Here is a 6,000-nt window from a genome sequence, read left to right as displayed (position 1 = left end):
ATGTATATGACATCTACAGCCCTTCCCTCATCAATTAACGTTGTCACTTCCTCAAAGAATTCTATTAGGTTTGTAAGACATGACCTTCCCTGCACAAAACCATGCTGCCTATCACTGATGTCTATTTTCTGCCAAATGTGAATAGATCCTATCCCTCAGTATCTTCTCCAACAGTTTGCCTACCACTGACGTCAAGCTCACAGGTCTATAATTCCCTGGATTATCCCTGCTAACCTTCTTAAACAAAGGGACATTAGCAATTCTCCAGTCCTCCGGGACCTCACCCGTGCTCAAGGATGCTGCAAAGATATCTGTTAAGGCCCCAGCTATTTTTTCCCTCGCTTCCCTCAGTAACCTGGGATAGATCCCATCCGGACCTGGGGACTTGTCCGCCTTAATGCCTTTTAGAATACCCAAACCTTCCCCCTTCCTTATGCCGACTTGACCTAGAGTATTTAAACATCCATCCTTAGCCTCAACATCCGTCATGTCCCTCTCCTTGGTGAATACCGATGCAAAGTACTCATTAAGAATCCTACCAATTTCCTCTGATTCCACGCATAAATTCCCTCTTTTGTCTTTGAGTGGGCCAATCCTTTCTCTAGTTACCCTCTTGCTCCTTATATACGAATAAAAGGCTTTGGGATTTTCCTTAACCCTGTTAGCCAAAGATATTTCATGACCCCTTTTAGCCCTCTTTATTGCGCGCAATTAAGGGGCAATTTAGCATGGCCCGGAGGGCGACTGTCCGAAGGCTGTCAGCTGCCCAGTGTCGGGAGCCGAGGCTGCTCATGAGGCTATCTGCAGTGGGGTGCAGGGCTCACTCATGCCTGACACTGTCGCCTCTCACCCCTCTGAGGGACTCCCGGAATCTGGCACATCTTAATTGAAGAATCTTTTGTTTTTCTGCCTCCGTTGATGTTTCAGGCAGTGTCCTATTGGCCCCCCCCCCTCCACCAACACCCCGACACCCTCCCTCCTTTCCCCTCTCTCCCCACCACCACCCCTTCCTTTCCCTTCTGTTGGTACAGAGACGAGGGTATCTGGTCTCTCCAGTGAAAAGTTTAGTGCGTGTACCGTTGGTTTTTTCGTACAACTGTGTTGTGAACTGTTTTAATAATCAGAGTATCCTACCCCCCTCCCCGTGCGTTGGTACTGAGGGGAGGGTACCCTGTTTCTCCAACACAAAATTAGCGTTTGTACCGTTTGGCCTTGTATATATTTTTTACTGTTTTAATAAAAAGATATGGTCAATCCACCTACCCTGCACATCTTGAGTTGTGAGGGTGAGACCCGGGAGAATGTGCAAATTCCACATGGATAGTGACCCGGAGCCAGGATCGAACCCGGGTCCTCAACACCGTGAGGCAGTAGTGCTAACCACTGCGCTAACGTGCCACCCATTCAATGAGATGGTGACTGAAATGCACCTTAATTCCATATAACTGCCTTCCTCTCTTCGTCCCGCATCCCTAAACACTTTGGTCAATAAAAAATTCAATCAATCTCAGATTTAAAATGAACTGACTCAGCATCCATGCCATTTGCAAGAGAAAATTCCAAACTTCCACCACCCTTTGTGTGTAGAAGTGCTTCCTAATTTCAGTCTTGAACTACCCAGCTCTAATTAGGCTATACCCCCAGTATGAGACTCCTCAACCAGCAGAAATAGTTTTGCTCTATCTACCATATTAGTTCCCTTTTATATCTTCAAAATGTTGTCACTCCTAACCCACGAGATTCCATGGAATACAACCTTAGATTGGGTAATCTCTCCAAGTAATTTAAATCTTTGGTGTTCAGCATCATTCTAGTAAAACTATTCAGTATTCCTTCCAAGGTTAACAAAGCCTTCCTAAAGTGTGATGCCCACCGCTATACGCTAACTCCGGGTGTCTAACCAGGGCTTGGTATAGCTGTAGCATGACTGCTACCTCCTGATGTTTTAGTCCTCTAGATATATTCCATTTCTCCTTTTGATTACTTTTTGCAACTTGAAGTGTTGGGTACTCTGCTACACAGATGAACCAACACGGTTGCGAATGGTACAACGCAGTTTGATTTCAAACATCTATTTACACTGGTAAACTGTTTACTGAGGTTCGATCATGACCCTTGATTCTGTGGACCTATTCCTAATTCTATCTTGTAGTGGCACTCAGCAAATGGTGGATGTCTGAGTGGCTTGTAATGAGCTCTGTGCCCCGAGCCGTCTCCTGCTCGAGTGCCCAGGAAGTGTCGTGTTCCCTGTTTTGTACTGTGTATGCTCTTGCCTGTGATTGGCTGTCGTGTTGTGTGTGTTGATTGGTCCGTTGATCTGTCCATCAGTATGTATGTATGTGCTATGATGTTTACCTGAATATCATGACACACCTGTTCATGACATTTTAATGATTAACACACATGGACCCAAAGTCTCAATGGACCTCTGCTATCTCTAGCTTTTCACCATTTATAAAGTACTCTGATATATGCCTTTTTAGATCCAAAATGGATGACCTCACACTTGCTTACATTAATATCCATTTGTCACGGTTTTATCCATTCCCCTGATCTATTAATATTGCTTTGTATTTTTATTTTAAGCACCAGCACTTCACAGTACTTTATTCACATAGCCATTCTTACATAGATATATAGAAGATAGGAGCAGGAGGAGGCCTTTTGGCCCTTCGAGCCTGCTCCATTTATCACGATCATGGCTGATCGTCCAACTCAATAGCCTAATCCTGCTTTCTCCCCATAGCCTTTGATCACATTCTCCCCAAGTGCTATATCTAGCCGTCTCTTGAATATATTCAATGTTTCAGCATCAACTACTTCCTGTGGTAATGAATTCCACAGGCTCACCACTCTTTGGGTGAAGAAATGTTTCCTCATCTTTGTCTGAAATGGTTTACCCTGAATCCTCAGACTGTGACCCCTGGTTCTGGACACATCCACATGTAAATCAAAGTAATTAGCAAGTTATTTGACCTGATTTGCACTTTCACGCAGGAGTCACTCGATAATTACCAAAAACATGAGTCCTGGCCAGTTTTGGCTCACATCGCCATGGATGCTGACTAATTCAGTATGGACCAGGAAACAACTTGGTTTATGTGTTACAGTTTCACACCAAGCAGACCATGTACTAATGGAAAAAGTGGAGATAAACTGCCATCTGAGAAATGTGCTGTATTCAATGCACTTCTCTGGGTGGCCACCTTTTCCTAAAAGTGGTGATCCCTATAGTCGTTTTCCCAATGTTTTATGATTGTGGGATCTACAGTAGTATACTCCAGTCATTATAAAACAGCATCATTTATTTTCTTTCCTGCATATTAAGCTGAGTTTTAAGTGAAAAGGAAAGATTAACGATGCTGGGCTTGTTTTGAGCCAATTGAATTGAATTTTTCATATACGTGACAAAGTTGTTACCAGCAAATCATTCATTAAGCAGGGAAAAAAGATCCAAGTACCAGGATACATGTTACAGTTTTGTCTCTCTCTCCATAAGTAACCTGACCTAGGTTAATATTTAAAGCATTGTTTTTATTTCATTTTCCAATACCTGCAGTATTTTTGTGTAGTTTAAACATTGGGAAGCTTTGAGACAGAGGGTTTTTTTTTTTTTAAGTGCTGTTGGTTCATTGAAATGAACCAATATGAGATGTTTGGCCAAATAGTTTTTTTCTTGTCCATAATCATTCAAAATCTCTTTGGTAACCAGGAGGTATGCGGAGTCTCCGGATGACGGGCTTCTGAAGGAGCGTCAGAGATGGCAGCTGGAATTTGGGCTCCTCTCCACAGGTAAGGCGGAGGGACAGCTGAGGAGGGTGTATGAATATGGGGAAAAAGCCAGCAGGATGTTGGCACACCAGCTGAGGAAACAGGAGGCGGTGAGAGAGATTGGGAAAGTAAAAGATACAGGGGGGAGTTGGTTTTGGATCCGGCGGGGGTGAATGATGTGTTTCGGGAGTTTTACAGTAGATTATATAAATCGGAACCCCCAGCCGGGGAAGAGGGTATGAAGCAATTCCTGGGGAGCTGGAGTTTCCGAGGATAAATAAGGAGTTGGTGGAGGGTTTGGGTTTGGGAGCCCCAATTGGGCTTGGGGAGGTTATAGACAGATTGCGGGCAATGCAATCGGGTAAGGCCCCGGGACCTGATGGATACCCAGTTGTTTTATAAAACGTTTTCCGGGTTCCTAAGGCCACTTCTGGTAAAGGCTTTTAATGAGTCCAAGGAGTTGGGAGTGCTCCCCCCAACGTTATCGCAGGCATCGACCTCACTTATTTTGAAGCGGCATAAGGATCCGGAGAGTTATGGGGCGTAAAGGCCAATCTCCCTGTTGAATGTGGATGCTAAATTGCTGGCAAAGATCTTGGCCACGAGCATCGAGGATTGTGTTCTGGGGGTAATAGGGAGGACTAGGCGGGATCTGTGAAGGGATGACACCTGACGTCCAAAATTAGACGGCTTCTAAATGTGCTAATGAGGAGGAGCGCGAGGTTGAGATGGTGGTGGCCTTGGATGCAGAGAAGGCCGTTGATGGGGTGGGGTGGAGGCACCTGTGGGATGTCCTGGGAGGTTCAAGTTCGGGCAGTGATTCGTGGATTGGGTCTGGTTGCTATATCAGGCACCGATGGCGAGTGTAAGGACCAACTGAGTCCGGTCAAAGTATTTTAGTCTGTGCAGGGGGACAAGGCAGGGGTGTCCACTCTCCCCACTACTGCTTGCCCTGGTCGTAGAGCCTTTGGCAATGGCGCTGAGGGCATCGAACATTTGGCGGAGGATAGTGAGAGGGGAGGTGGAGCATAGGGTCACGCTCGATGCGGACGATTTGCTCCTGTATATAACAGACCCGTTTGGGGGGATTGCAGGAATTATGGGAGTACTGGAGGAATTTGGCCAGTTCTCAGGCTACAAACCAAACATGAGTAAGAGCAAGGTCTTCACTGGAAGTGGAGAATAAGGGCAGGGAATCTATTATATGGCTAGCTAGGAGTTAGGGCGGGGGAAGTTGTGTATGTTACTGTGGGGTTTTTGCATGTGTCGGACCACTCTTATTTAGAATGTTAATACATTAAATGTTAAAATTATAAATGCCTCAATAAAATGTTTTCCAGAAACAAAATGTTGAACTTTCCCCTTCTGAAAGTTAAAATTCTCAGGACAATTCAAAGTTCACAGGCATGAGAGCTGGAACTGATCACTCCCCAGCAAGCAGGTTGTATTATCTGCCAATCATTTATTAGAATACTGTGGAACAATGTATTATATTATATATTAAAGCTTGTTGTTTGAAACTATTCAAACCAGTCATCTGGAAGTTATATTTTTTTGTAAATTATTTTTATTCTCCCCCTTTTTCACATTTTCTTCCAAATTTACACCCACCATCAATAAACAATAATCAGTAACGAATGCAATGTCAATCCCCATATCAATAACAACGGTCCCATCCTCGCATCAAACCCCCAAACAGCAGCCCGCATGTTAACATAACAAAATAACAAAAAGGAAGCAGGAATCACCCATAGTCACCATTAACACATACTGTCCCCCTCCCCCCCAACCCTCCCCACTAATGTTCAATGTAATCGAATTGTCAAAAGTGCAAAATGAATAACGCCCATGAATTGTAGAACCCCTCCATCCTTCCCCTCAGTTCAAATTTGACCTTCTCAAGAGTCAGGAATTCCAGCAGGTCCCCCTACCACGACAGGGCACAGGGTGGAGAGGTTGATCTCCATCCCAACAGACTCCGCCTTCAGGTGATCATGAAGGCGAAGGCTACAACATTTGCCTCCGCACCCGTTTCCAACCCCGACTGGTCCGACACCCCGAATATGGCCTCCCGAGGGCCCAGGTCCAGTTTCACATGCACCACTTTATGGATTACACTAAAAACCTCCTTCCAGTAATCCTCCAGCTTTGAACAGGACCAAAACATATGAACGTGGTCTGCGGCCTGTTGCTCTCTTTGGTTGTTTCTAAATATGGCGGTCAATATGG

This window comes from Scyliorhinus torazame, chromosome 7, assembly GCF_047496885.1.
Source record: "Scyliorhinus torazame isolate Kashiwa2021f chromosome 7, sScyTor2.1, whole genome shotgun sequence".
In the NCBI taxonomy this organism is placed as follows: Eukaryota; Metazoa; Chordata; class Chondrichthyes; order Carcharhiniformes; family Scyliorhinidae; genus Scyliorhinus; species Scyliorhinus torazame.
This window is presented reverse-complemented; position numbering follows the sequence as displayed.